This window comes from Chinchilla lanigera, unplaced genomic scaffold (assembly GCF_000276665.1).
Source record: "Chinchilla lanigera isolate Chin_1 unplaced genomic scaffold, ChiLan1.0 scaffold00027, whole genome shotgun sequence".
NCBI classification, from domain to species: Eukaryota; Metazoa; Chordata; class Mammalia; order Rodentia; family Chinchillidae; genus Chinchilla; species Chinchilla lanigera.
This window is the reverse complement of record NW_004955428.1, coordinates 9,418,447-9,428,462: the sequence shown is the minus strand read 5'-3', so window position 1 is coordinate 9,428,462 and position 10,016 is coordinate 9,418,447.

The following is a 10,016-nucleotide window of genomic DNA, read 5'->3' as shown; positions in this document are numbered from 1 at the left end:
TTTTTTTTGTTTTCGTTTTTCTTCTGGTACCGGGAATTGAGCTCATGACTTTGCGCTTGCCAGGCAGGCGCTTTGCCGCTGAGCTAAATCCCCAGCCCCGTATTTTTCATTAAAAGGCTTTATAACTAATCATCTAGGGCTGGGGCTATATCTCAGTGGCACAGAGCCTGCCTGGCGAGCTCAAGGTCATGAGTTCAATTCTCAGTCCAAAAAAAAATGAACAAAACCCAAACTATCTAATCATCTAAAAATATGGATGTCTTCTACACTTCAGAAATAATGTGAAAAGCAATACTCTTTAAAAAGAGATTCAGTTGTTTTGCCTGCAATTAAGACCAATAAGAACTATTTTCAGTATTACCAAATTGTATCTACTGCTAATTATTTATTGAGAGAGAGCTGGAAAACAACTTCATGGAGAGAAAAGAATTGATATAAACATTTGAGAAATTATGATTTTTTTATTTTTACAAGAAACCTTTTTAACATGACTTACCTGATTAATATTTGATGTGTATAATTACCAGCAATAGCAGATCATAAAATAATATTTTCAAGTTCAAACAGTTTTAGAATAGATATCTTTCCAACTCAAGAAGTAGAATATATGAAAAGTATAAGAAAAATAGATTTTAAAAAATAAAACACTTCTGGCAGTGGTGATTTTAAGGAAATTGGACAATCTGTTTGTCGTTGTCATCTCTGAAACGTCATTTCGTTCTGATTTCCTTCCTTTCCCTCGCAATTTTACTTCATTCTTATTACTTTCCTCAAATGGGGCATCCACCACCCACAACTTCTAGTACGTAATCTTGCTTCCTTGTTCAAAGAAATAATTCAGTCATCAGAGAAGGTCCTATCACACTCTTTAAGGGCCTCATAAAGTTACAGTTGTCTGCGCCTATCCTGACATCTCAAAACAAAAAAGTTTTGTCACTGCTTGTATTAATCAGAACTCATGACAGTAAGCAAAAGAACATAAATTATATTTCCCGAAGAGATTGGGACAATAGCTTGTGGAAACAGAAAAGTATCTTCAGGACTGTTTATCAAGATCCAACAAAAAAGACTAATTTCCAAATTCCGAGGATGGTCTACGTATTAATACTTTTAATCCCACGTGAATTCACTATTTGAGGATCATACATCGCCCTTTATTTATTTATTCTTTCCTATACGGGGAATCGAACTCACAACCTTGCGCTTGCCAGGCGTGCTCTGTGCCGCTGAGCTAAATCCCCAGCACATTCATTGCCTTTTAACCTAGTAAAATTAACTGCTTGCATGGAACATTGACAGATTGTACAAAAAAATAGGCAAGAGGAAGATTTTTATATATTTGGCTCACTATTCTAACTACTGGAATTCTACTTTTTTCTACTTTATATATAGAATATCAAATGGTATTTTCAAACAATTTTCACTACTAAAATACTTGAACATCTCCACCTTACTGGATTAAATATAATCTATCCTAGTTCATACTCTGACTCATATTTACCCTTCTTCTTTTTTCCTAAGTTTATTTCATGTTTCAGTCTAAGATCTCGAATTGTACTTTCTACCAATTGAATAATCCTTTCTCAACTCATTTGCCCCTTCTATCTAAGTTTTATTATGTGTGAAATAGTTTCAGACATCCTTGCAGTTGGAGAACCCATATTCACCTTTCACTCCTTAACGGCTCATAAATGGATTATTCAATGATGTTTTGTATTTCTTCAGATGAATGTCTACCCGTCTTTTACTTCATTCTACTTCATTTCTTCTAGAAAAATATGATTTGAAAATGAGTGAAAGAATGAGTTTTATCTTCAAGATATTTAACATTTGGAGTCATCTGAGAAACGTACACACAATGCTTGAGAATGAGGGAGACAAGATATGGGCATTGAAATGTCTTCATGAACTAAGAGAGCATGGAATAAAATCAGTAATTTCCTAAAAAAGATTTATTTATGGAAATTAGATTTAAATAGAGATCCTCAATGATGTATGAACAGATAATCTCCATTATTATTGATCACACACACACGCACACACACACACACACACACACACACACACACACATTCTTTCTATAAGTGTTATGGAAGAGATTACATCACGTTGTCTTTTTTTTTTTTTTTTGGTACCTCACACTTGCCAGGCAGGTGCTGTGCTGCTGAGTGATATCCCTGCCTTCAGTCTGTTATTCAATAATAGGTGCATATGAAAGCAATATACTGATGAAATGAACAACTTCGTATAAAAATCATGGATGAATTTAAATTGTGATAAGAATAGATTTTTTATTGTTGCTGAATATACCAGCTATATTATCTGTGTGTGTGTCATCCAAATGATGCCTACAGTTTTTAAAGCATTCAAAAAAAAGGTGTTTTGAAGTTTCTTTTCCAGATTAAGCTAAATAACTAGGAAAGTATTTTTCTACTTCCCGAATTTAGTTTGACAGCAATGTCCTCAGTATCAGGGACTGAAATTAATTCATTTTTTTTATCCCAGGATTTTAGCTGCATGACAATGCTTAGTATATTTTAGATTAATGTAAATTGAAAGGATTTGTGAATGAATTTGCTCAAGCCAGGTTGATATTCTGCATTAAATTGAGAAATAATTTTTGGTATGGTATAAAAGCAGAAATCAGTTGACTTTGTAGCAGAAGAATATCTGGACAGCTTCCCAACTCCTTGTCACTGTGACTTCATGTTGTGGCTTAATTGTCTTTAATGAACTAGTACAAGGTGTACGAATACCTGACATATCCTATACAGAGAACTGTGTAGACATACATGAGTTCGCCCCCAGATCACTATTATTATCCTTATGTTATATTTGAGTATTAAAAGAAACACATGAAATACTTGTTATTTTTCTTATAAAATTTACATTAGTTAAGTGGAAATATCTTTTTTTTTGGCAATTCTCCATTTCTCAATACAGTGACATTTGTTCCCCTAAATCTATTATTTAACCTAGTCATGGAGAGAAATTTGGCTTCAAACTGGGCATTCCTGTAAGACATTTATTTTCCATGTTGAGTGGAGGGAAAAATTGAACTGGCACAATGACATTAGTTGTGAAGAGCAGGTTCAGAAATGCCCATTTGCTCAGCTCAGGAAAATAATAAGGAAAGGACTGGCAAAGCCGTACAGTGGCATGCATGTGGAATGCTAAGGTAGAACAGTATTTCAGGAGCTGGAAGTATAGCTTGGCAATAAAGTGTGTCCTGAGGACATGCAAGGCCCAGAGTTTTCCCACAGTACTATTTTTTTTACCACCAGGCCAAAAAATAAAATGCAAAAAGAAAAATCACAGTAATGATACTTGCTATCATTCACTCATTCAGATTCATTTTTCTCAAACCTGTGATCAGCATTTGGCTTTGGAATTTTCTATCATTGTTACTGTGAGTCTCAGAACCTTGGGTAAATTTGGATTTGCAATACTTTTTCTCAAGCATTGTTACAGGATCAAATTGTAAAGTGACAATAATGGAAAGACAGTTTGCTCTGTGGTGATGTTGCTGCTGACACCAAATGTTTACAACCGTGCTGGTTTGTGTAAGCCACTAGAGCAAGCTGTGAGTTATGATGTTGCTGTGCAATCATCAGAAAGGGGGTTCCAGTGCTCAGAATCTCATATTGTCATCCTGCAAGTCGTGCATTTTCATAATTGTGAAGAACAATATGACATGAATGAACTAGAATTGCATTATTTTCTTCTGGTCTGAAAATTTCACTTTCTCCTTAGAACAGAGTACCTTGTCTGCCTTTAAGGCAATATTTAGATAAATAGATTTAGTGTATTTCCAAAGAGAAGTTGTACTGTTTCATTAAATCATCAAGCATGACGTATAGTCTATTCTCTGTTTTGAGGTCAACCATCATAAATGAAGATTCCATAAGCTCTGAATTACAAGGGATGGAAAATGACATCAGGGCCTCAAATATTAAAAGGAGAGAAGGACTTTACCATTAAACTAAAGTCAATAGCAAAAGGAAGTAGGAAATACATCTTTTGCAAGTGGAAAGGTGACAAAGAGGTGAAGGGAGAGGGGAAAGAAGGGAGGAGAAGAGGGTGAGAAAAGAATTGCAATGTGTGATGTGCATTCACCAATACCCTGAGAGGAATGTGATCATTATATACTATGAAAATGGATGAGTAACCAATTAAAAATATTATAAAAAGAGAGGAATTTTAAAAGTTAGCCACTAGTATGTAAAAATTCCCAGGAACTGAGTTTGATTTTAATCTTGCTCAAAAAGTATTTCATTTACAATTGATGAGCTATAGCTCATGCCTCATTCATGTTTGAAGACTTCTCCCTAATCATGGTATCACTAATCTTAGCTAACACTATTTCCCAGTTAGCTTGTGTTACAGTTCATATCTGGATGTTCTGATAAAGCCTCATGCACTCATAGGTGGAACCTTTTAAGGCTGGCTAGATCTAGGGTGTGATACTGGGAAAGTGTGGTGGTGGGATTAAGGTTGCCCTACCCTGCCCCTAGGGTGGGTAGCCCAGATGAAATATAAATGGACAGAAAGAAGATAGCTGCTTCTCTTACTACTTGGTGCTGCTGCAGCTTGCTACTTGGTGTGTTGCCTCCTACCTGCTCAGTCATGAACAATTTCTCCTCTGGGATACTCTCTAGCCGTTTTCCCACTGCCACACCACCCTGCACTGGAGCCAATCAGCTGTGGACTGAAACCTCTACAAACTGTGAACTGAAATAAACCTTTCTTTCTTTAACTTTGGGTGTTTATATTTTTTCTCAGAAATGATAAAGACAACTAAGACACTGTGTTAAACAATTAAATCACATTTAATTCCTACAATGCTCATATTCAGAGAATAACAGGAAAGCAAAAAATTCCTTCCTAGTATTTTAAACACAAAGAGCCTTATTACAGGTTATTAAGGGTCTCACATAATCTAGGATAGGGTTAAAGGGATATTTTTAGTGGACAATCCTGCTTAAAGTTGTATGGTATAACTAAGTTTAAATAACTGAGAGAATATAGTCTTTTCTATGACAAGCAAGTATATTGTTTATCTGCCAATGCCATAATCAAGAAAGCACCAGAATCAAGGAAATACCACTACTTTGGAATTGGGGAAATTTTATTATATAGGGTAAAAAAAAAAGTGTTTCTATTGACTTCTGAATGAACAATATAGCATACACCTTTGTGTTTACAATATATATGCAGGCACATGGCCCCAATAGAACTTTTCTTATCTACAATAAAGAATACTGACTGTACACTGACTATCCTTAAAACTATAGAATTGAGGATATTTCTTGAGAATATTCTCTAGTTTTGGCTTATGGTGCACTCCATAGAAGAAAGCTATTTTTTCATTATTGTAATTAAGTATAGACTGAAGAATATTGATTTTTTTCTAAATAAGTTAAGTGTTAGTAGTAATTGAGCTATAGAATTAAAACTAAAATGTTAAAATGCCTGGATGCTAATGTTACAAGAAATGTCTAAAAAGCTCATCTGATTCTTTTAATAGTTAACTATAAGTTTTTAGAGAAAGTGATTTTGAGAATGCACTTCCCTCCTATTCATTTGCATGTTGCAGATAACTTAAACCATAAATGGTACTTAATTAACATTTTAAACAACATAACTTTAATGTTCTTCATTTATTTGTTATAAAAATACCCTGAGATATCAAATAAATTATAGACTAAAGTATGTATTGGACAAAGGAATCTACTGAAATTGCTTATGTAAATCTATGGGTGGCATGCTGTTTCTTATTTCATTTTGTTAGTAGATTTTGTATTAGACTACCCAATTTTGGAAGACAAATACGAAATATGAAATATATACTACTGGGGCCACTTAGATGCTATGACTTCATTAAGTGACATTGTTTACATAGAAGAACTTGAAAAAGAGGTAGAGCTGCTATATTCAGATCAATTATTTTGTATCGTTTCAAACCAATATTCTTTACTATGTGAACCTTGTTAGAAATTTACTAAAGATAATCATAGACAAAATAAGAGTCTAGAAATTTCTGTGACAGAGTGTACTTCATTTCTTGTGGAAACCCTCACTAAATATGCTTCTTTTAAATATCCCTCTTTTAAATACAACCTGTAAATCCTTTTATTCTATGGCAAGTCATCTTTGTGAGTCACTTTTTTCTGGATCTGGGTAATCAGAATTCAAATTTAACAAGTGATCTTCTGTGAACCATTTTAATTATCTCTTTATAGTAGGTTTTAGGGTAGCATGGTCTTGTCTTATTCCAATATTACTTTCTTTCATAGAATTGTGAGAAGGTTTCATAGAATTGTGAGAAGTTTAAGCTTGGCCCTTAGAATAAATTGTTTCTTTAGTGTAACAGCAAATGCCATCCTCCCTCCCAGCCCATATACTTCAGTTTCTTAGTTGCCCAGGTAATAATTCCTGATCCAGTTCTGGTTGCTTCTGGTCATGGTGATGCATTGCTGGCCACTATGATGCACAGTGTATAAACCAATTCCCAATTGATAAGACCTTCTGCCTCTGACTTCCTGCTTGATGATCCTATATGAACTTTGTCTCTGAGGGGCATCCACTCTTTGTTGTGCCATCAATAAAGGGTATACAACATACACTGCAGGGAGATAGAACGGGTACAAGCCAGAATAAACCCATAGACTTTGATGTTAGTTAAAATTGCCCACTGAGTATTACTATGAAATGAAAATAACATCTCAAGAGCTCTGTGTGTTTTGTGAAATTGAATGGTCTAATCTTTGCCCCAACTGGCTGTCTGAAGGGACACTTGATTTTAAAATTGTTTGAGTTTGGAACAAGGTGACAGAGTCTGATGAACAAGGTTATCCTGATCAGTTTTTTATGTTGACTCCTGGCTAACTCTGTGTCAGAGTCTCCCACCATGGCTCCACACCTGTGTCCTGCTTGTCAAAACAAAACAAAACAAAAAAGAAGGAAAAATAGTCCCATTCTTCCTGAGAATTCCACCCTGGCACACTCCCCAGCTGTCACAGTTGCTGCCAACACCTATAGATTCCCTCCCTGCTCCCAACTCATCTACCTCAGGCCAACTGCACTGGTTCCAGCTAGCCACTGCCTGCATTTGGCCACACAGCCCCCTTCCCCAGATGCACCTATGCTGGTCAAATGGTGTCATCTAACGTGCACTGGAAATGACTGTCAACAATTCCTTCGAAGTTCCACACTTTGAATGAGGAAAAATTAGACTGTCATCCTTGCCAATGTGTTGCACCCTGCCTTGCCCGAATAGATAGGACAGACTAAGGTCTCCAAATGAGGCTCCTAAGTGTCCACAATCATTGCAAAAATCAGGAACAAGCCTGTGATTTTCCTTGTAGACAGTGAAACAGAACTCTCTGCCTTCAAAATTCCCTCTATCAAAAAGTTACCATCACCAGGGCAACTAGAACTCTTCCCTTTCCCCTTTCCTCCAGGCACAGATTTACAGCCTAGGAGGACATCTCTTTAACGCCACACCAGTAAGCCCCCCTTTCATTTAACCTCATACTTTCAACTTTGACTGTTCCCTGAGGAAAAGATGACACCTGCATCAACTTGAGACAGCTAACCATAATCCTGAAGTTCTGAAAACTCTCCTCCAGGAGGTATAGACTAAAGACTCACCTCTGGGCCTGGCTATTACCCATGCCACCCTACCATGCACACCCCCATTGCTTTCAGATGTAATGGGAAGCACAAACAGGTATCCATTTACACATTAGCCTGGTAGACTGTTAATCACCTTGGGCAGGATCTGCATGCCATCAACAATGCAGCCATCACTTTACATTTTGTGGTTCCCAACACATACACTCATTTTTTGGCTCTTCTAGAGTTTTCAAAATTGTGAGTGTTTATAGATGTGGTATATACTGCTGGTACACTTCCCTGGACCTAAAGAAGATCTTCTTTGGCCTTTGGTTGGCTTCTGTCAGTCAACCCGTCTTCACAAAGACCCCAGTTCTAAAATCAAAGGTTAACTGATCTGGACTTAAGCTCCCAGAGGTTTAAAAACTTACTTAAACATTCTTTGGAGAAGATCACTGCACTTCAGGTTGATGACACCTAAGCTGCCTGCTGAAAAGACACACACACAAAAAAACAACTGCAATATCTGGCAGAATCTGGTTATAAGAAAAAAAAAAAAAACCCTCCACAAATTTCTTGGAGCTGCTGGTTTCTATAAAATTGTGATCCTTGAGTTTACAAAAACAATGATCCTTGCTCAGACTGTCAGCCCCTGGGAGCGCTAGGTGGCTTACCTGTTCCAATATTTAGATCTGGTTGCTAAGGGCTGAAACATGAACCTCAACCACCAGACCAACCCCTACCATATGTTCTGCAAGATTCAGCTGCTAAATTGACATCCATACCCCTGCAACCAGTTTAGGGTTCAGCGTCTGTGCCACTGGCCTCTACCTCCCATACACTACCCATACTGAGAAGACAGTCAATGTTTGTACGGTCCTACCGTAAAAAAAAAAAAAAAAAAATCCCTAGATATGGCCTACACTTGTTCTTTGGCAGTACCAAGGGTCCTGCATTTGTAGCAGAGGTAACTCAAAAAGTAGATTAAATAAATACCAGAGCTTGTAACCAGTTAAAAGACCAGTTATATCTGTAGATATTCCTGCATACACATATAACCCAGGTACATATTAACTGCTTCTACAAGTTTCCAAAATACAGCCTTAGATCTGCTGAAAAATTTACCTCAAGAGCTCCTCTAAGGCTCACTCTGAAGAGGCAACACACTCAGAGCCCTGCTATGGCCACTCGAGATGCTGACCAGTACACATCCAGCTAAAGCCTGCGGACATTGTTCACAGGACTGCTCCATCCCTGTTCCCCTTGATGTTTGTGTCTTTTCAGGCTGCTTACCCCAATCATTGCTTCTCCACTCTCTACCAGCTGTGTTTTTTGCCTTAAACTCTATGAACAATTGCCCCAAGAGAACAAAACCATCAAACACTTGACAGAGATTCGATGAGCATCCAAGGCACATTGGACACTTTGTTGATCAGAGTAACTACCTCACTACCTTGCCAGAGTAATGTTACAGAACAGACAGACCTAAGTTATGTCTCTTTCTAAAATGGTTTAGGGAAAAGCTTGGTTGGGGCCCATCCTAGGATCACTGATATCCTAATGTTAATGCTTCCATTTGGGCCTTGTCTCAGAAGACTACATGTAATATACCCACCAAGGATTTGCCAGGGAAACTAAAAGAAGGGGGAAAATATAGCAGAAAATGTGCCCCCAGCCAGTATATCTCAGTTTCTTATTTGCCCAGTTCCAGTTGTTTCTGTCTTTTAAAAGTGGTTGATCACTGTTGATCACTGTGATATATGGTCACTATAATGCACATTATATAAATCGATCGCCAATTATCAAGCCATTTTGTGTTTATATTTCTTGCTTGCTTATTTCATTTAAACCCTAGACCACCAGAGCTCAGGTCCTGATATTCTGGGAATGATCCCAGTCAGTGCCTATCGACATAAGGAAGTCTACCTTCAAATTCCAGGTGTCATTTTGGTGCTCGTGCTTGCTATTGCAATAGTAAAAATAATATATATTGATATTTTACAAGAAGTGTTGAAATAACTAGTGTCAACTTGTGTGTGTGTGTGTGTGTGTATAGATTCCTATGCAACATACATGAAAATCAATTACAATTGAATTTAATATTTCAGAAAAATATATTCTTATGAGATGGAGTAGATAAGATTTCTTAAATGGGAGTAACGATAAATAAAAACAATAATTTACAATGCTTTAAGAAAAAGAAGGTTCATTCTCTCAAACATACCATACACAGAAAGAAAAGCAACTCACAAGAAAAGATTACACAATAAATGTAACAAAATAGTATTTATGTGGTAATAAAGAACACTTACAAATTAATAGGAAAAACATAAACCCAATGGAAAGAGGTATAAGCAACTGGAATAGATATATAATGAAATAATAAAATCCAAATAGTC